Source organism: Dasypus novemcinctus, chromosome 8 (assembly GCF_030445035.2).
Source record: "Dasypus novemcinctus isolate mDasNov1 chromosome 8, mDasNov1.1.hap2, whole genome shotgun sequence".
Classification (NCBI taxonomy): Eukaryota; Metazoa; Chordata; class Mammalia; order Cingulata; family Dasypodidae; genus Dasypus; species Dasypus novemcinctus.
In genome coordinates, this window is record NC_080680.1 from 21,131,861 (window position 1) to 21,154,328 (window position 22,468).

At 43.1% G+C, this 22,468-nt stretch overlaps 1 long non-coding RNA gene across 1 annotated transcript in view; it reads left to right on the forward strand.

The window, feature by feature from the left end:
* The first annotated feature begins 1,032 nt into the window (after positions 1–1,032).
* LOC139439485 (uncharacterized) overlaps positions 1,033–22,468 on the forward strand; it is a 55,041-nt gene continuing 33,605 nt past the window's right edge. Inside the window, exon 1 of the long non-coding RNA XR_011649357.1 lies at positions 1,033–1,259. This is a non-coding gene — a long non-coding RNA (uncharacterized lncRNA). The remainder of the gene's footprint in view (positions 1,260–22,468) is intronic.

A 22,468-nucleotide genomic window follows, 5' to 3' on the forward strand; every position in this document is an offset into this window, starting at 1 on the left:
AAAAAAGAAAAGCAGAACACCAGTGAGGACGAAAGGAGAGGAGCTGAACCTCTCAGGTGCAGGATGGCTCACCCACGCAGTTGTGGAAGTCTGCAGGAATGGGATGGCCATTAAATGCCTTTGAGACGATGCCTCATGCTAAAATATTTTTATTCTTTCTTCACCGAAAGGGTACCTTGAGTAGTTGCCAAAGTCACTCAGGGGGTAAGTGGGTGAGCTGGAATTTGAACTTAAGTCTCTGGCATTATGTGCCTCCCATTTTTCATTGGAAAGACTAAGGAGATGGCAGTTAAGACGTGACACTTGGTCTTCACTGACAGTGAATTCTAAGCCCAGAAAAGAAAATGAAAGGCAGTAATGCCTTGGGGAGAGGGGAGGCAGGATAAGCAGACTCTAAAATCTGTTAACCTCATGGGTGTCACTGATTTCTCAACCCTACAATCCCAGAGAGAAAGGTGACTTACCCGTTCAGAGAAATAAGTGGGTTTCCAAAAGTAAAGAGAAGCAGTGAAGCCATAGACTCGTAGGGCTAGAAGCTACTTCAGAAAGCATTTTGTTTCACTCCTTTTCTACTGGAAAAACTTACACTCAAAAACGTCAAGTGCTGTGTCTACCATCTCAAACCCAGGCTGCAATGCCCAGCCCCTCCCGGGACGCTGGCCCACCAGTGCACCCCACTCACCGTGGAGGATGTTTTCCCCCACTCGAAAGGATTTTAAGTTAGAAGCTTGGAGACTGTAAGTCTTTTTTAGGCAATAATTGCCCAAGATTAAATCCGCTTTGCTCGGGAGTCTTCTCGGCGTTGTTGGGCCTGCCTCCCGCGTGGGCCCTTTCTGGGCAAAGCCGCGGGTGGCGGATGGCCGGCCTTCCCTCTGACCGGGCACAGCCTCCTTCACAGAAATCCTGCCTGTTTCTTGCTCCAAACTTGTGCTCTGGTCTTGCTGAGACAGAGTCCTCTTCCTGAAGAGACCTTCCCCGTCATGACGCTCTCTTGAGAAACTGGAAGGGCAGGTACTGTTGCCAAGGAAAAAAGTCCTCATCACTGAGCCCTAACGTGAGAAAATACAGGATCGGTAGCTCGGCACTGATGCTGAAAAGTACACTCAGCTGTCATGACCTCTTCAGTGATAACAGATTCAGCAACTGGGTGCTGGTTTTCCTAGGACTCCCAGCCTTTCGCGTCTGTGAGGGGAGAAGCAGCCCTGATGCACTGGCTTAGAGGAGAAGCAGAGATGAATGAGGAAACGACTCCCTTCTCCGTAAGTGGTTCCTTGCTATCACCCTTCCCAAATGTTGTGTTAAGCATCCTTTGGCTCAAAGACAGCAGCATTCTAAAATGAGGGCTATTAAGGCAAGTGGCTGTAGAGGGCTTCCTAAATTATGAATTTACTAGTCAGTGATGAATCCAGATAACCCTTCCATCAGAGGACCGCTGGTAATTAGACGCCACTCTTCCTTGGATTCAATTAACCACCTGAGGAAATTAAGCTCTGATTTGGATTTGTGTTTGAATACCACAGTCCCCTTTAAAACAAGAAAAACAAATCGTAATTCAGAAGCTTAGAACATCCCTTTCAGATTTACAGGAGAAGCGCTCTCCAATAGGGTTAAAAAAATCAATGAAGGGAAAATTACCCTCCCTGTCCCACGGTTGTGAATAGTTGCCACCCAGCCGCTCAAGAGGAAGGAGGAGGCAAAACAGCTTCCATTTCTGAAATCTGATCTTCCCTGTAGTGGGATCCTGTCTCCTGCCCCAACGGGTTTGACAAACAGGGGACCTAAGTTGGGAGGCCGGCCAGCCATGCCCTGTGGAACGGGCACAGAGCTGGTGTTGACACGCACGGCTCCTCATTTCCAGTCCCTCGCCTGCTGCCTGGCCATGGGGCTGCCCCGGGAATGCCCGAGGAGGGACGGGAACGCGTGGGCACCTCCGAGTCCCGTTGTGCTCACTGGCTCCCTTACTGAAACCCCCTTAGAGGCAGAACGTGTTCCTCCAGCTCCAGCTCAACAAGACGGGTGCTTTAACAGCATCTCCCAGCGGTGGTCGACAACCGGGAAGAAAGGGGTTGCCTGGCAGCAGTGACCTTTAAAGGAAGGTTAAAGAGATTTTCCTTAAAGTCTCTTCAGGATATTTGGAGCCAAGTTTCCTGATGATTTATCTAAATATAGTACTGAGAATTTACCATCTCCATTATTAAATGGAGTCCTTGAGTGCTTGCACTCCAAAGATAAATATTAATAATGATGGTCAACATTTACTCAGCGCATTGCTTCACAAAGTTTGGTACAGTTGCCATAGGCGGTTGGAGGTTCTCTCTGATGAACGTTTGTTATTTTAATGGTTAAATATTTGTTTTAATGTGTATTTGAAAACCAGGTCACTGAGTAAATGCTTTAAAGATTATAGTTGTTTAGGAAGAAGCGAAGTTTTTGAAAAAGGATTTAAACTTATTTAAATCCTTATAAATAAGCATATAGTCGGCGCTCAAATATGGCTGACATTTTAAGTGATAACTGAATACTTATTATATTCCAGGCGCTTTGCTAAGGGAGTGTGGTCTCCTTCACCCCTTGTTTTTCCAGAGGCTCGAGTTAATCGTATCTGTGAGTTAGTGGAACTGAAGCTGCTTTGGGTTTAGTTTAGTTTTCTGAACACTTTACCCTTCGAACTAAATCTTGGGGTTTGGGGTTTGCAGGATTATTGGCAGAGGTCTGACAGTCGCCTTCTGTAAACAGTAAGGCTTTAAAACTATGCCAGTGTGCGCTAGAGCTGGCTCTTTCCAGCTGATGAGAGCTGCCTGTGCACATCTCTTCCCAATTCTGTAAACAGGAGCACACTGATCACTTGAAACCTGCCATAGTAGGAGCATTTACACCAGAGGCATTAACAAATGCTATAAATTATTTTTTTTCTGGAGAATCAGTTATTAGACATTTACCAAAATACAACTGTATACAGCTGGAATCACCCGCCTGAACATCTGGTATGAATAGGGGAGCAGAAGCATGCGGTGTGGAATGCGGGACAGGATTTTCATGGATCTCCTTTCTTAGAATTCCTCTTTTAATCCAGATGTCGACTTGTGCTACATGGCCAAAAGTAGGCCATTAATTTTTTTTTTTTATTGTGGTAAAATACACATGACACAAAATTTACCATTTAAAACTTTACAGTTCAGTGGCGTTAAGGGCATTCCCAGTGTTGTGCAGCCATCACCACTATCCAGCTCCAACACATTTTCCTCACTCAAAAAAGGAATCCTTGTATATATTAAGCAGACAGTCCCCATTTCCCCCTCCCCACAGCCCCTGGCAACCAATAATCTCCTTTCTGTCACTATGGATTTGCCTATTTTGGACGTTTCATATAAATGGAGTCACACCCTATGGGGCCTTCTGTGACTTGCTTTGGTCTAGCATGTGTTTAAGGTTCATTCTTGATGTCACATGTATCAGTCCTTCCTTCCTGTTTATGGCTGAACCATATTTCGTTGTATGGATATACCACATTTTTTAATCCATTCATTGATGGACATTTGGGTTGTTTCCACCTTTTGAGTCTTGTGAATAGTGCTGTTTTGACGTTTTGCTTGAACACCTATTTTCAATTCTTTTGAGTATAAAGTTAGTCATGGAATTGCTGGGTTATGTGGTAATTTAATATTTAACTTGTTGAGGAACTGCCAAACTGCTTTCCATAGCAGCTACACCATTTTACATTCTCACCAGCAATGGATGAGAGTTTCAGTGTCTCCACATCCTCGTCAAGACTTGGTATTTTTCTTGCTTTCTTTCTTTTTTTTACTATAGCCATCCTATAATGGCCCATAGTTGGTGAAGTGGTATCTCATTGTGGTCTTGATTTGCATTTCCCTAATGAGCAATGATATTGAGTACTAACTTTTTAAGGAGATGCTCAGATCACATATTTTCCATATGACACTAGCAAATGAATCTGCTCGCTACCCTTTGATATAACCCACTGACAACATTATGTCTAAGTGAAACTGAGCCAAAGCTTTAATGAATTACAAACACCAAACTAATATTAAAAGAGGAAAGAAGTGGAAATGTCACAAGAAGGAAATAAGTAGGCTGAAGATGGTATGGAGGGGAAGGGGGTAAAGTTACAAGACAACCATCCCCAGTAGTTAATTCATAGGTACATATATGAGAGCCTCAGATTTCTCTTAGCACCAGCTGGCCCTCCTGTTTCCACCCAACCTCCTTCTAGAAAGATCTCCAGGGGTCTTCAAAGCTCAGACACCAGTGGTTAGCCTGATTGGCCACTCCCCCTAGAGATTAGAACTTCAGAAGATGTGAAGCATTCTACTGCCCTTTAGCTGTTTCAGATTTATATTCGCTGTTTTCCACTTGACACATACTACAATCTCACAAGCATAAAACTCAGTTATAGCAGGGCTGGCTAATTCCCTGGCAGGCATTTTATCACTGATTTCAAGCACACACATTGACTAATGGATTACAACTTGATTGTGGAGAAGGTGAATCAGTTTGCATTGACCACACGCCAAGAAAGTTACACTTCTTTACTGGGCTGGGGCAATGAGGGGAGTTAGCAACTCCAGGGAATACAATGTGCTTTCTAGTCTGCGAATGGTGCTTCCTGGAGTTGTACCCTGAACACAAATTATCAAATGCTTTTCAGACCAAGAAAGCAAAGCTCAGAAGGAAGATGATTTGCCCAAGTTGTTCGGTTAGCTAAACATTCCAGGTCTCTGGATCATAATTTTTCAAATACACTAAACTGCTTCTCCTGTGTTAATAATTATAGCAATAAAAATCATGATCTTATCTGCTATATTTACTATGTGTCTGGCTCTGCGTGTTAAGTGATTGACATACATTTCCTCATTTCCAAACATGAAGGATGGAATAAACTATGGGGTTGTGCTGAGGAGGCCTGGGCAGTACGTGAATGACCAACTCAAAGGATAGTCTTTGGTGGGGTTTTAGAAAGTCTAGGAGTGAGGTGCAGCAGGACCCAAATATTTCTCCCTGCTCCTCGTTTCCATGAGGACAGATTATTCTCAGCACAACCCAGCCTTCTCTCTGGCCTTAACCACGCCGCCCCTGGGGCTCAGGTGGCTGAGCTGATTGGTGGTGACTGGGCACGAGTCGCTGTGCCCACTGGTCTTGCTCTGCGTCGCCTCGCTGTGCAGCTTACCTCGGCAGGATTTGCATGTCAGAGAATCCAGAATTTATTAGAACACGCCTGACTCTTAGGCTGCTCACTGCCAAGGGGCCTCGCTACCATTTTGCTTACATACAAGCCCGTACCTCACTGAGCAATTCCAAGCAATGCCCTTTCCTCAATGCCACAATATCACTTTCTCATCCTATCCCAGGTTCAGCAAGGGGACACCCAGAGAAGCACATACTGGCTTAACATTTGGTGGTGGCTGGATTCCAATCCTTGAAGCAGCTGCCTCAGGGTCCATCATCACCCACAGATCAAGGCTCTCAGGATTGTGTTTAGCTGCATGTTACAGAAACCCAAGTGCAGTGACTTAAACAAGTAAGGGGTTTATTTTTCTCATTAAACAAAAAGTCCAGAGTGAGAAATCCAGAGCCGGTACAGTAACTCAGGAAAATCATCAAAGAGCCAGGATCCTCCTGAGTTTTATTCCATATCTTAAGATAAGAAAGTTTGAGGATAGTTAAAATATCCAGTTATGTTAGAAGAAACCATCCTACTCCTTGCTCCTTGCATTTCTTATTCTCTCTCCCTTTTTTTTTTTAGGTACCGGGGCCGGGGATTGAACCCAGGACCTTGTATGTGGAAAGCTGTTGCTCAACCACTGAGCCACAGCACCTTCCCTGAGCTGGTTTATTCATTTGTTTACTTGTTTTTGTTTCTTCAGGTGGCATAAGGAACTGAACCTGGGACCTCCCCTGTGGGAGGCAGGAACTCAACCACTTGAGTCACATCTGCTCCCCTCATTCTCTTCTTTTTAATTAATTTTTTAAAAGGAGGATGGAGATTGAACCCAGGACCCCTACATAGGAAGCAGGCCCTCAACCACTAAGCCACACCTGCTCCCCATTTTTCATTCTCTTTAAATTGGTTCATAGCCCCCACAGCTAGCTAGTTCTCAAGACCTTTACTCTTAGTGGTACTCTGTGTCCTACCTGACCAAAGGTGCTAATTAGGTCAGTAGTTTTTAGGTACATAAATGGAGAATTTCACTCTATTTTTCTCATTTAGATTCAATAACTAATTCTAATAAAACACATTTCTTTGTGGATCTATAACCTGAAATCCAATTTCTCTCATCAATTTTGTCTTACTTAGGGTTCTTTAGCTACAAAAACAAAACAAAACAAACCCCCAAAAACTCAAACTCAACTCTGACTAACTCAAGTAAGAAACAAGAGTTGATTGAGAGCATACTTAGTAACTAAAATATGAAAGGAATTTCTTGAAAAACAAAATTTGGGAAAAGTTGGAACCAGGTAAGTTTCAAGAACGTCAGCCAGGACTGTGTAGACACTGCTCTCTTCATAAGGTTCACCTCCCACCACTTGCTAAAGATTCAAACTTGTGGAAGAGAGAGACGGATGGGCCCAGCTTTCTTTCATGTGTCAACCCTGCGGTGGCCATAGCAATGGGCCCTTCTGATTGACAGCCCATCAGAACCATGTGGACCAGGATGGGAAATGTGTCCCAAAGGAGGAGGCGTTCCCAGACACAGACACCAGAGGTTCACTGCAGTCATTTGCAGAATCCGGGTAACCTGCGAGTTTAGAACTACGTACGGTATGAGGAAAAGTCTAATTCAGCAAACTGTAGAATCCCTATCAGGCAATGCAGTTAGAGGTCCCCCATTTTCAGAGCAGGAATTCCTCAGTGTCACATCTCTGGGATTCAGGCACTGATGGAGAATTCCAGATATTCCACATTCCAGAGGCACTGCGTCCATGGTTTGGTGAATGGGCAGTGGTTGAGAATTGGGGATGAGAGGAGGCATTCTCAATGCTGAGCGCTAAATCCCCCTTGTTTACGTTTGAGGTGAGCCTGAAGCATTTAAAAAGCCGCATCAGTCAGAATAATCTAAAAGCAGTTCTCATATGAACTTTGGAGATTGTCAGGTTTTTGGTTGAGAGTATAATGCTGAGAAAACTTTTTTAAAAATATAATAAGGAAGATCACCTGTTTAAGATGCTTAAAGGGGATAATCCGACACAGGACAGGGTCCTAGGGAGTGTGTGAGTGCTCATTTTGCCATAGTGGGTTGTACCATTGGGTAGAGACCCATATAATGAGAGTGAAGGTATACCCACATCCTGGGGAGGACTGATGTTCTCAAACAGAGGGAACTGTATCTCTCAAGAGAAATGGTGGCTCCCAGTGCATTAGGGCAGTTGAGCATGTCAAGCCCTCAACACTGTTGCAAGTATCTCTGAACATGGCCCTTCAAGCAATGAAGATTGACTGTCACTGTGGGCCCCGAGGGGAGGGGGAAAGAGGTATTGAATAGATGGAACCAATGTAACTGTGTGGGCAATAGAAGTGTTCCACAAGAGTACACAAGGATGGATACAAGACATGTTAAATCACACCAAAAATATATACGGGCCGATAGGCTAAAATGTAAATCATAATGTAAAACATAAGATAACTAAAAATTTAGAAAATTGTATAGTCTAAAATATAAACCACAATGTAAACCCTTGTTTGAAAGCTATTGTCTCAATATCTGTACATCAGTTTCAGTAAATATAGTATGAATATGTAAAAATATTATTGCTGTGGAAGGGAAAAGGGTTTTATGTTGGATATGTGGGTGTACTGTATATTGTATATATGAATTACTGTGACCTAAAACTTTTGTGAAGATAAGCTTAATAATTAGAAAAAAAACAAGAAAAAATAGGACATAATACTGAGGAAAAGATGGAAGTAGTTGCCTTGCCAATTTGCATACAGGGCAACACTTATTGCACTGATGGAAGGCAAAACATCAAAAACAAAGCTTTTCATTCTTAAATTTTTTGATACCCCAATTTATTTTTACCTTATTTTTTCTAAATTAATATGTATTCTATATCTAACTTTTAAACTCATCACTATATTCCATTTTACTATTAATGGAACCTGGCAATATATTGGGCTTCACTTTTGAAGAAGTTTTGGATCACAGAGAGGTTCAACAATGGCAGGGGAGGAATACTGGTGTGGGATGTTATTGAGAGGGGACACATGGTTGGCAGGGAGTTCTCCAGGGCATATATCCAGGGTACATAAAAATGTTTGGATATTTTCATAGAGGTTACAATTAAAAACAACTGAGGGAGTGCTGAGTTCCTAGCCAGGGAAGCTCTATCACAGTCCCTAAAGGAACAGCAACAGTCCCCCAAGTGCAATGGCAAAGACCAAAAAAGAACGAAGGTCCAACAATGAGCCCTTGATACTAATGACTATGCTTGTGAGCCTGTGCACCTGAAATAAGAACAAGGCCTAGAGCTGCAGGGTGCCTAAGAGTTACTTCCCGAGAGCCTCCATGTTGCTCAAATGTGGCCAATCTTGAAGCCAAACTCACATGTAAATGCATTGCCTTCCCCCCAGTATGGGACATGACTCCTGGGGATGAGCCTCCCTGGTGCCGAGGGATTACTACGAAGTACCAGTTGATGATGTAACTAGAAAATGACCTTGAATAAAAGGGTCAACTCAGATCAGCAGAATATCTCAGTCTACATATAATACCAGGAGTTAAAAAATGCTTTTTGATCTGAGTAAAAGGGGGAAATGGAAAGGACAAATGAGTTTATATAGCTATGAGTCTCCAAAAAGAGCCAGGAGTTTATCAGAGGGGTTGCCCTTATGGACACCTCAGCAGAGTCCCAGAAACAGATAAAGTAGATACAACCCCAGGTATTGGTTCTTCTGAGGGCTACAGAGACCCACAGGTTCTATGGTCATGGCAGATGGAGTTCAGTGCCATGTCAGTTGGCCCTACTTTGGAGTTTGTGTTTCTGTGTGATGGAGCTGGACTCAGATGTGATCTTTGCTCACAAGCCTCTCCTGTTACTTTTACCGGAACTGTAGTTAGTGCTGGGGTTCAATGTATAACCAGGGGACCTGAATCTCTGGACTGACCATGTGATAGCCAGGCCCTGAGCCTCAACAGACTTGCAACTCCTACACTCTGGTTTATTGAACTTATCCCACTCATCTAACATGGAGGTGAAGAAGGTCAACCACCACACCAGGGAGCCAAGAGTGCCTACAACTGAAAGCAGGAGAATTGCATCCAGCATCCATGTGGAATCTAAGCCCCCTCTTGATGTAGATGTGGAGTGGACACAACCATTCTAAAGTCCACAGGATGGAGGAATAGAGTATGGAATAGAGTGGACTTACTGATATTCTATTCATGAACTATAGTGATTAGTAATCGAAGAAAATGTGGCATTGGTGTGGAGAAAGTGGCCATGGTGGCTGCTGGGAGTAGGGAATGGGAGGAAAAGATGAGATATGGGGGTGTTTTGGGGACTTGGTGTTGTCCTGGGTGGTGCTGCAGGGACAGTTACTGGACATTGTATGTCCTCCCATGGCCCACTGGGTGGACTGTGGGAGAATGTGGGCTATGATGTGGACCATTGACCATGAGGTGCAGCGGTACTCAGAGATGTATTCACCAAATGCAATGAATGTCACATGATGATGGAGGAGATTGTTGTTATGGGGGGAGAAGTGGGGTGTGGGGGGTGGGGGTATATGGCACCCTCATATTTTTTTAATGACTTCTTTAAAAAATAAAGACAAAAAAAAAAAATAAAAGCAGTTCTCAACATTCAGTGTTCACCAGAAGCACTGAGGTGCTTTTCAAATTGTTGAAGCCTCTGGGGGGCTTCGTGGGGGACCCCGAAACCTCTGTGGGGCTTCTTGGGGTCGCGGGCTTAGGTGAGGATGACGCGGCTGGGCTAGAGGAACTCAGACCACGGAGACGGAGACGAGGCTGGTGGCACGGGTCTGGTTTACTCAGGAAGTGAGCATAGTATTATAGGGCAGGGGGGTGGCGTGGGGAATGCTAATTGGTTCAGAGGTGAGCAATATTTTGGTTGGCTGCCGTAAGCAGTTACCAGGGGGGAAGGCTAGTAAGAGGTTACATGAAGTGGGAGAGGTGGTGGCAGGAGATTGGCTATTGCCGTTGCTGGAGTGGAAGGCAGACTTGAGCTTCTTAGGCTGTGGCGGGAAATAGAGAACAAAGCAGTTGCGTGGGGGGGAAGGGAGCAGGAGAGGGAGGGGAGGAAGAAGGGTGGAGTGGCAGGGGCCGACCAGATGTTTTAGGCAGGAGATTATGGGCGCAGCCTCTGCTGGTGCCTGGGCGGGCTTGAGGGCGTCATGCCCGTGCTGGCTGAGGACGCGGCCGCCCATTCCAGCCGCCCGGTAGTAGGCCTGGGCAGGCTGAGGGCTTGCGCCCGTGCCAGCCACCCTGACCCCTGGCTCCAGGCTACGCGTCTGCCTTCCGCCGGGGCTGGCCGTGTCTAGGGAGGCTTGCTGTCCCACATCAAATGATGCATGATCATAATCCAACTCAGAGATGGTGCTAGAGCCTAGGTACATGCCATTTGAAGAGAAGGGTATTTTGATTCTCGTACACTTGAAACTCAGTGCACTTGAAATGTTGAGCAGCCTGGAGGTGAGGCATTGTTCAGCCCAGTTCTGAAAACCAATTATAGGCAGAGGGGAAGACAGAAGTCTATGTGCCTGGGGAAAGCAGTAACAAGTTTTCTACTTGTGTATTAGTCAGCCAAAGGGGTGCTGATACAAAATACCAGAAATCAGTTGGTTTTTATAAAGGGTATTTATTTGGGGTAGAAGCTAACATATACCAGGCCATAAAACGTAAGTTACTTCCCTCACCAATGTCTATTGCCATGTGTTGGAACAAGATGGCTGCTGAAGTCTGCCAGGGTTCAGGGTTCCTCTTTTCCTGGGACTCATTTCTGTCTGGGTTCAGCTCCTCTGTTTTTTCCATAAGGCCAGCTTTAGACTCTCAGGTGACTGGCTCTGTCCCTCTCCCTGGGGCTCAACTCTCTCCACGTTCAGCTGCTGTGCTCCTCTGTGTGCTTACCTCCCAGGCTCCAGCTCAAAACTCCAGCATCAAAACTCCAACATACTCCTCTGCTCTGCTGTTTAGTTTTATCTGAGTCCCTGACCACCAAGGGGGTGGGGACTCAATGTCCTACTGACTTGGCCCAATGAAAGCCCTAATCATAATTCAATCATGCCTGTGTACAGACCAGTTTATAAACATAATCCGTTATCTATTTTTGAATTCATAAACCATAGCAAACTGCTACAACTTGTGAAGCACATAATTTCTTTCCTCCTCCTACTTCATCTTTCAAAATTGCTTACAATGCTGCCATTAACAGTTCATCCCTGAAGGACTCCCCCCTCCACTTTTTTAAAGGAGGTACTGGAGGTTGAACCCAGCACCTCATACAGGGGAAGCAGGCACTCAACCACTTGAGCTACATCCACTTCCCTGAAGTGATTCTTTTGTGTTAAGCCATCCCCATCCAACTTAACCCTGGAGAAAGAATTGGGAGTATAGCCCATAGCCCTATGCCCAAAGAGGTCATTTTCAGGAAAGCCTCTCAAAAGGAAGATTCCCAAATGTCTCGACATACAAAACAAATGAAACCTTTCATCAAGTAGCGTTGAGGATTGGATCACATACTCCTCAAAAGACACATTCAAGGCTCAATCTGAGCTCCTGTGGGTGTGAACCCCTTGGTAAATAGGACCTTTGAAGATGTTATTATTTGTTAAGACTTATTTGTGAATGGAATCTCCAAAGATCCTATTTAGATGAGGTCACATTGAATTAGGGTGGACCTTAATCTATGTGGTTGAAGTCCTTTTAAGGAAAGGAAATCTGTACATAGACATAGACAACTAAGCACAAGAAGGAGAAGCTAGAAGGAGAAACCACGTGATGGAGGCAGAGATGCAAGCCAAGGAAAGCCAAGGATCATGGGCAAGCCAGCACCAGAACACCGGAGACTGGGAGAAAGCATGGCCTGTCGAGACCTTGAGGTTGGAGGTTGGACTCGTAGCATCCAAAACTGAGATGGGAGCCCAATTGCTTGAGCCACATCTGCTTCCCCAGGCTTTATTTTTATAATCAGGGAAAAAAACTTAAAATAAGCTTATATAATTCTGAAGATTTCATACACTGACATCTGTATTTTAAAAATATGAACAGCAAAAATATTGGAGGAAGATAAACACATAGGTTGGCCCACTTTGCCCCCGGATGGTGAATGGGTTTAGAGGTGATTCTCTTTTGTCTCCTGTTTTTTCTTTCTTCCCATGTTTTCTGTGATAAGCACAGTTTTATTTTAAAATTTAGAAGCATTAATTTTTTTAAAAAGAATGTGTTACTTATAATCATTTAATACAGGTACTCTAAACATGAATGCCTTTTGTTTAAAATATTTTCTCATAAGTTATTTCCATCTTTCAACTTTTTAATCAGGAGGGAACGCAGGACCTTGCACATGGGAAGTGGGCGCTCAGCCACTTGAACTAAAACTGCGAGCCTCAACTTTTTAAACTTAAGCTGAAACAGGGACTTTACAATGAACTTGCTGTGTGTGTCCGTGTGTGTAGGCATATGAGTTTATTTTAAAATAAAGCTCTAATATATGTATATGGTGCCTTGTCTAAAGAACTCAACTGTCCATCAGGGCTGTTGTCTCATTGTTTAGCGTGGGGAGCACCTGCAAGGAGAACATTTTGATTTTTGAGTAATCACGGGTCAGGCGCAGGCTTCAGAACAGAATTTGGACCCTTGGCTTCGTAAGGGACAATACCCTTTAAGACTGGTGTCTGGGTTGACCAGATTGTTCGTTTTAGTTCAAGAAGATCACGGCAAATGAGAATAAGTGGTGACCTGCATTTTGATTTTAGCTTGTTGCCATTTCTTCAAGTTTTCTTTGAGGGAATAGTGGTTTGGAAGTAGTTAAGAAAAAGGAATTCTGGTCTTTGTTTCTACTCGGTTTTCTCCTTTCACCTTTGCGTTTGATTTGTTAGAGTTCTTGCTAAATTTTGTCTGAATGAAACAAGAAATCCCCTGGGGGCAGGGGCACTTTTCATTTAAAAATCTACTTGTGATAGGTAGCTGCAAGGAACAGGGAAGTTTGGAATTAATAGGGCTGCACATTTGCATTTTGTATCCATTGAACTCTTCTAGGTAAAAGCTATTTTGAATGAATTTTGATGGCTGAGCCCTAAGAATAGAATCACAGATCACTTGAAACTTGCACATGGTACCACCAGGAGCTCCTTAGAGCCTTTTGCTGTCCACACTCCGTCTTTTGGTTGATATGCCAGAAATTGGAATATTTTTCATAAATCAAGCCCTCCTTATAGGACCCCCAAGGCCACAGTTTCCAAAGCTACAGCAAAATCAGCCCCTGCGATCTGGAGCCAGTCTCTGCATGATTCCCCAGACTGCAGCCCCACCCCCAGGCCAGGGAATTCCTTTCCTTTGGCTAAAGGGACACCATTATTTAAGCTTCCCCAAGGCTCCTGGGATCGAAAATGGCAGGACTTTTATGAAAATGTGTTCGGTGCGCCTGACACTGCCTCTGGCTCTTTTAATCAGTTCTGTGTTTGTTCAGCTGGAGAGGTCAAATGATTTGTTCTTCCAGAAGTTAATCATTTATGACAAATTTGCCTGGCTGCTGCGTCCAGGCGGAATTGCAGAACCAGGAGCCTGCCCGTTTGTCTCTTTCAAAACGCTCATCTTCTTCAGTGTGTGCTTTCTCCCCTTCCCTGCACAGCCCCGGGCCTGGACTGTTTTCTACAGTGCCTTCCTCAGCCCCCTCGGTCAGCCTGAGCTCTTTCCCTGCGTCTCCTTGGTCAGTTAAAGGCACAGAACTTTGGATCCCCTGCCAGGGCTCTCCAGGACACAAACAGGCGGTCTCTCTCTTGAACGGAGGTGGATTTTCAGAGGAAGCCTCAGGCTCCCTCCCTTGCACCGGTCCTCGCAGCCCGTTCCCCTCGGCAGGTGTTGTAAAATTTCCAGATTAAGAGAGCTTAACTTCAAATCCCACCCCACTGTTTCCCCTCAGATCCTGGGTGGAGTTTGAGTGGCTGTGGGCGTGGTTTTGGGAATTTAAAGGAAAATCACCTTGGGTACACATCTAATTTGCCTCGAGGGGGAAATGGTTAATTGGGCCACAGTCCTGTCTGCGTCGTTTAGGACGAGTGTGGCTTCAGGAAGGCCACTCTGCAGGGGTCCCCTTGGGAAATGAACACGGCCGTGCTACCTGGTACCCTAACGAGAGTGTTGCTGGATTTTCTCTAGGTTCTTGGCTAAGTTACAAGACATGAATTTCGGGAGCAAGCCGGATCACTTAGGCCAGTCATTTATTAAAGGGTGGGAAGAGAAATGGGAGAAAGTCACCGATCTTGGGTCCCAGGTGGAGAGGAAGGGGCTGAAGAGGGATAAAGAGGGCCCGTTCACAGACGACAGTTCCCCAGTACAGATTTTAAACCCCAAGCTCTATTTGCGTTTTCTTTTTGAGTTGATAACTATTTACTGGTGTAGTTAAAAACACTGTTTCTTGATCTGAAATCATATTACTTATAATGACCACCGTGTAACATTTTTTCCCCACCCTGACCTCATGTCAGGAAGTGCAGTTGGTTCTTATTCATTCCCTGACCTCATGTCAGGAAGTGCAGTTGGTTCTTATTTATTTGAGGAATGAATATTTAGTTTGTGATATACTAAGCTCATTGCTTTTCGTCTTCTAGTTGTCCTACTTCTGATTACTTGCGTTTCGATGCAGGTGGAGGGTGAAGAAGGCCAGAACAGCGGGGAGAAGACAAGAGCCGGGAGGGGGCAGGGAAGAGCAGGGCCATTTGGGCCCTACCACCTGCTCTTTGAACGCTTGATTATTCCACCCCTTTGCTCATGGCAGGGGAGGAGTCCCAGCTGTTTGCTGTTTGGATGGATCACCCCACCCATCAATCCCTCCGGGAGGGGCCTTGCTGGGGAACATCCAGGGCTTCTCCTTTGTTCTGAAGGAAATCTCGTTTCGAGTGGGGGAATCTTGCAGGTTCTTCCAGCAGCCATCTTGGGGGTACAGACGGACCCGTGTTGAATGGCGACGGTTTCTGCCCGGTTCCAGATCCGTCTCTTTATTCCTTAACCAGCCTGCATGCATGTGTGTAGGGCAAGGTCTAAAAGGCTGGGAGCTGAAGCCAGTCTGTTAAAATCTCTTCTGATTACTACAGCTAATACGTGAAAGAAACTTGATAGAAATGTCCCCCAACTCAACAACAATCCCCAAAACTCATGTGGCATTACCAGTAACAATTGTGAGGCCGAAAGGAGCTTTTAAACTATCAATTAAAATTTTTTGGATCAATGATGCTAGAGGAATGATCTTGTTTTTGATGTTCCAAAGTCTTTGTCATATGAAGAGGTGGCCGAGAAGTATTCAGTCAAAAATGTAGGGAGAAAAATATTATACCCATAGATGTGGCTAGGTCAGAACTTGAATTGTTAAAATTATTTTTTCCCTAGATTTTATGATGCTTATGATATTTATCAGTTAAAAACCTGGTGATTGTTGGGATTTCTGATTTCCCTCACATCCATACACAATTTTGTAGCCTTGTTAAGAAAAAGGAATCTTGAGACTGCTTAAGCTTTAGACTCCCCAAAACCTGGATCTTTTCCTGGTCCAGACTGCCTTAAAACACTGTGAAGCCTCTAATGAAATTTGTTTAGTGAACTTTTAAATTAGAAAACTTCAGCTAAGGAGTTAAAACAAGCTTGAAGGCAAAACTCCCCCTCTTTATCGTTTAGCCTCCTGTGTTCCAGGGTATGGGGGTTCATTTTACGTGACTAGGCGTTGGCGTCCATTTGTTTGGTGAAACACCGGCCCAGATGTTGCCGAGAAGGTATTTTGTAGGTGTGATGGGCACCTACAGTGAGTTGACTTTCAAGGGGGTTACTCTTCATAATGTGGTGGGCCTCCTTCAGTCAACTGAAGGCCTTAACAGAGAGTGGAAGTTTCCAGAGGAAGAAGAAATTCTGCCTCAAGACGACAATGCCAACTCCCGTTTGAGTTCCCACGCTGTTAGCCATCCCCACGGAAATTAGGCTGAAGACTGCAGTATCAGTTTTTACTAGAATTTCCAGCCTGTTGGCTTGACCTACAGATTTTGGACTTGCCACCCTTACAATTGCTTGAGGCAATTCCTTAAAACAAATCTCTTTATAGTTACATATATGTGTAAATACATATATAAACATACATGTACACACACACATATCCTGTTGGTTCTATTTCTCTGGAGAACCCTGACTAATACACATTTTTTATAGAGTTAGAACTATATATTTTTATAGGGTAAAAATATAGCTGGCATTTTTACGTAGTATATCTCAACCCAAATACTTGGTAATAAATATACTTGAATTTTTTGTGTGAGAAATCCATTACTACTGAAAACTGCTCTTATGAATCTGACTCAGATTTTTCTGGTTTCTATAAAAAATAATATTTCAGCTTAGAGGCTATCCATTTCTATGTTAGACCAACACTCAGCAATCTCTAAAAATATAAAGCAACATTCAGTAGGAAGGTAGTCACGTCATAAGAATTATTTGGCTGGTTCTTAGGAACAGTTCGTAACTGGGCACAGCCAAAACTGGTGTGTTTGTCTTCTAACAGATCATAAAAGCAGGTGGCACAGAAAAAGAAGGGACAGAAACACACACAGCATGTTTCAGTGGAGGCTACTGCTATGCAAAAGCTGTTCAGATGGCGCTCATCTGGCTCTGGGTGGCGATGGCTGGGGGAGTAACAGGCTGGTAGAAACTTCTCCTAGAGAAAGAACCTTCTGGTGACACTTGTGAATAGGCCACAAAGGATAAATATTTTTGGGGTATGGGGTAATTGAGATCTGAATGCACTGCTGACTTAGAACAGTGGTTCTCAAACTTCGGCATCAGCATCACCTGGAGGGCTTGTAAAAACAGATTTTCAATGTTTTTGAAACATTGAAATGTTGAATACAATGTTGAATAATCGTGGTGATATCTGGCATCCTCATTTTGTACCTGATCTTAGAGGGAAAGCTTGTAGTTTTTCACCTTTAAGTTAGCTGTGGGTTTTCAGACATACTCTTTACCATGTTAAAGAAGTTTCTTTCTGTTCCTGGTAGTCTAAGTGTTTTTATCCAGAAAGGATGCTGGATTTTATCAGATGCCTTTTCTGTGTCAATTAAAACGATCATGTGGTTTTTTGTTTTTGTTTTTCCCCTTTCATTCTGTTAATGTAGTGTACTATGTTGAAAGATTTTCTTATGTTGAACAACCCTTGCATACCTGAGATAAATCCCACTTGATCATAATGTATAATTCTTTTAATGTGCTGTTGGATTTGGCTTGCCAGTATTTTCTTGAGAATTTTTGCATCCATATTCCAAAGAGATATTGGCTTGTAATTTTCTTGAGGTGTATATATCTGGCTTTGGTATAAGGGCAGAATGAGTTAAGAGTGTTCCGTCCTCTTCAATTTTCTGGGAGCGTTTGAGCAGGATTGGTATTAGTTTTTCTTGGAATGTTTGGTAAAATTCCCCTTGAAGCCATCTGGTCCAAGGCTTTTCTTTGTTGGGAGGTTTTGGGATTACTATTCAATCTCTTCACTAGTTATTGGTTTGTTGGGATCTTCTATTTCTTCTTGAGTCAGTGTAGAGAGTCTGTGTGTTTCCAGGAAGTTGTCCATTTCATCTAGGTTACCTAATTTGTTGGTATATGGTTGTTCATAGTGTCCTTTTATAGTCCTTTTTATTTCAAAGGGGTTGGTAGTAATGTCCTCCCTATCATTTCTGATTTTAGTTATTTATGTCCACTCTCTCTTGTTCTTTGTTGCTCTAACTAAAGAATTGCCAATTTTATTGATCTTTTCAAAGAACCAACAGTTGGTTTCAATGATGCTCTCTATTGTTTTCTTATTCTCTATTTCATTTATCTCCATTCTAATCTTTGCTATTTCCTTCCTTCTTTGTGCTTTGGGTTTAGTTGCTCTTCTTTTTCTAGGTCCTCCAGTTGCGAGGTTTGGTCTCTGATTTGAGATCTTTCTGCTTTTTTAATTTAAGAGCTATACATTTCACCCTCAGCACCACCTTTGCTGCATTGGATACTTTTTAAAAAAAATTAATTTATTGAAATATATAACTCACACACAGACATACATAAGCAATAAGTGTATAGTAATAGTTGTGAACTTACAAAACAAACATATATAACATCATACAGGACTCTCATAACTTACCCTACCACCAACACCTTACATTGTTGTTAAACCTTTTTAACTAATGATTAAAGAGCATTGTCCGGAAACGGACTTGGCCCAGTGGTTAGGGCATCCGTCTACCACATGGGAGGTCCGCGGTTCAAACCCCGGACCTCCTTGACCCGTGTGGCGCTGGCCCATGCGCAGTGCTGATGCTCGCAAGGAGTGCCATGCCACCCAGGGTTGTCCCCCGCGTAGGAGAGCCCCACGCGCAAGGAGTGCGCCCCATACGGAGAGCCACCCAGCGTGAAAGAAAGTTTAGCCTGCCCAGGAATGGCGCTGCACACACAGAGAGCTGACACAAGAAGATGATGCAACAAAAAGAAACACAGATTCCCGTGCCGCTGACAACAACAGAAGTGGACAAAGAAGAACATACAGCAAATAGACACAGAGAACAGACAACTGGAGGAGGAGGGGGAAGAAGAGAGGAAAAAAAAAAGAGCACTGTCAAAATATTACTACTAACCAAAGTATTTTCCCCCAACCCTCCCTATTATTATTATTATTTTTATATCATTGATATGTAAACCTACACAAACAATTAAGTGTATGGTAAAAGTTGTGAACTTACAAAGCATACATGCATACCATCATACAGGGGTCCCATACATCAAACCTCCACCATCACCTTTTATTGTTATAAGATGTTTGTTACAAATTATGAAAGAATGTTTGTCAAAATCTTACTACTAATCATAATTTTTATCTTACATTTGCTAAGTTTTTCCCCCAACCCATCCTATTATTATTTTTTAAATATATTTTTTTATGACAGAAGTTGTAACAACTTATAAAACAATTATGCACATGTGCAGAATTCCCAAACAACACCCCTCTATCAACACAGCACACTGTGGTGGAACATTTGTTACAGATAAGATAATATCATCTGATTGTTACCATGTCCATAGTATAAATTTGGCTCACATTTTCCATACTGCCCCATTATCAACACAGTACATCTTTGGCATAGATGCAAGAATATTATATTTTCACTGCTAAACACAGTCCATCGGTCATTCCAGTTTATTTTTCCCATGCTTTCCCAACACCCTGCAGTAGTGATATACATTTGCTCTAGCTCACAAAGGACACTCTTGCATCTGTACCATCAATCACAATTCTTATCCACCTCTTGGTTTACTGTGATATTCAGTTCTTAGATTATTCTCTAGCATTCTGTCAATTGGCATTTTCAGCCACATCCTCATTTATAAACTAGCTATTACTCACTATTTGTTACCATCCATTCTATATATTTCCACACTTTTACAGTAAAGCTTATAAAAACTTCTACATACATTAAACATCATTAGTCCATCTCAGTCCTTCTCTTACCTTTGTTAATAATCTACCACCTACTACCAGATCTTGAAGACATTTTCCTACAATTTCTTCTAGAAGTTTTATGGTTCTTGCTTTTATTTTTAGGTTTTTGATCCATTTTGAGTTAATTTTTGGATAAGGTGTGAAACAGAGGTCCTCTTTCCTTCTTTCAGCAATGGATATCCTGTTCCTTCAGCACCATTTTGCTGAATGGACTGTTCTGCCCAAGCAGTGTGGGTTTGACAGGTTAGTCAAAAATCACTTGACCATACATGTGAGGGTCTGTTTCTGAGCCATCAGTTTGGTTCCATTTATATCTGTGTCTGTCTTTATGCCAGTACCATGTTGTTTTTACCACTATAGCTTGGTAGTATGATGTAAGGTCCTGAGATGAGGGTTCACTTTTCCTTTCATGATGTTTCTGGCTATTCAGGACCCTTTACCCTTCCAAATAAATTTGATAATTGTGTTCTCAAATTTTATTTTAATGCTGGTGGAATTTCTATCAGGGTTGCATTGAATCTGTATATCAATTTGAGTAGAATTAACATCTTAATGATATTTGGTCTTCCAATCCATGAGCATGGAATGTTCTTCCAGTTATTTAGGACTTTTAAAAATTTCTTTTAACATTGGGTTGTGATTTTCTGAACACAAGTGCTTTACATTGTTGGCTAAGTTTATTCCTGACTACTTGAGTTTAATCTGTTATATTTTATTTTCACCACTCTTTTAACAGTTTTAGTTACTTTTATTGATATAATCTTTATTTCTAGACTCTCTTCCAGGCCTCCCTTTCCTGTCTTTTCTTTTCAGGCTCTAGCACACCCTTTAGTATTTCCTGAAAGTCTGGTCTCTTGCTTAGAAATTCTCTCAGTTTCTGTTTATCTGTAAATATTCTAATCTCACCCTCATTTTTGAAAGACAGTCTTGCTGGATATAAAATTCTTGGCTGAAAGTTTTTCTCTCGTAGTATCTTAAATATATGAGATCACTGTCTTCTTGCCTCCATGGTTTCTGGTGAGAAATCAGCACTTAATCTTATTGGGTATCCCTTGTATGTCATGCATTGCTTTTCTCTTGCTGTTCTCAGAATTCTTTCTTTGTCTTTGGCATTTGACATTCTGATGAGTATGTGTCTCAGAGTTGGTCTATTCAGATTTTTTCAGATGAGAGTAGGTTGTGCTTCTTGGGCATGGATATCTATGTCCTTCAATAGGGTTGGGAAATTTTTTACCATTATTTCTTCAAATATTCCTTCTGCCCCTTTTCCCTTCTCTCCTCCTTCTGGGACACCCATGACAGGGATGTTTGCACATCTCTTGCTCTTGTTTACTTCCCTGAGACCTTGTTCAATTTTTTCCATTCTTTTCTTCATCTGTTCTTTTGTATGTTCACTTTCAGAGGCCATTTCTTCAAGCTCACCAATCCTTTTTTCTGCCTCCTCAAATCTGCTATTATATGACTCCAATGTTTTTAAAATTTCATTTACTGTGCCTTTCATTCCCATGAAATCTGCTATTTTTCTACACATGCTTTCAAATTCTTTTTTGTGCCCATCCAGTGTCTTTTTAATATCCTTAATCTCTTTAGCCATCTCATTGAATTCATTAAGGAGATTTGTTTGAACATTTATGATTAGTTGTCTCAGCTCCTTTATATCATCTGCAGGTGTATCTTGTTCCTTTAACCGGGCCATAGCTTCCTGTTTCTTGGTGTGGATTGTAATTTTGGGTTGGTATCTTATCATCTAGTTTACTAGAGTATTTATTCTGGGTGGGTTTTTTTTTTCTCTTTAGGGCTCCCTGCCCTTTCTCCCTTGATGGTTGTGCAATAGGAGCCAAGGATGTAATTGGTGCTATAAGCTGTGGAGGCTTAAGCTGTCCTCATTGCCCCAGGGACTGATGAAGCTTCTCCCAACTTCTTCCTTTCCCAGAGGTAGGGACAGAGTTACAGTTTGTAATAATCCAAGTCATGCAGGCCTAGACTGTGGTTTCCCAGAGAGACTGATGAAGCTTCAAGCCCCTTTCTCCTCTGCCTGGGGCAGCAATCAATGCAGTGCAGGTCCAAGATGACCAGAGTTGCCCCAGTAGAATTCAGATTATTCAGTTTGTGGCAGCCAAAGGTACCCAACATTACCTGGATAGGCTGGCGCAGAGCTAACCAGCCTCCTCCCTGCCAGAGAAGGGGCTGAAGTCTAGGCTAGGGCTGCGGGCTGATCTGGGTGAAAGAAACCAGTTCCTACTGTCACTGTGATATTTGGTCAGCCAGGCTCCCCCTCAGGCTAGGGGTGGAGTCAAAATGGCAGTCACCAGCCTTTTTCTGGACAAATTCACACCCCAGCTGTTCCTAGGGTTATTCCTTATCCATCTGAATCTACCAATTAGTAGCTGGAATTGGCAGCCAACTGTCTCCTCCTCCCCTGTTTTTGGGAAATGGAGCTTCCAATTCCAACCACAGAACAGCTCCTGGGGTGGCTTGTGCCACCAGAGTAGGACAATCACCGGCCTTCGTGGCTTGGTCGGCAATTTCCCGGAGAGGCTGGTGCAGGTCCCTGCAGCTTCCTCCCTGTAGGAGGTGGCACTGGGTCTTAGGCTAGACCTGCAATTTGACGCAGATGGAAAGAAGTCAGTCCCCACCAGCACTGGGATTCTCAGTCCACCTCGTTTCCCCTCGTGCCAGGCGTGGAGTTAAGATGGTGGCTCCTGGCCTCTTTCTACTGGACAGGCTCAAATTTTAGCTGTTCTCAAGATTATACTTTAGCCTGCTGAATTTC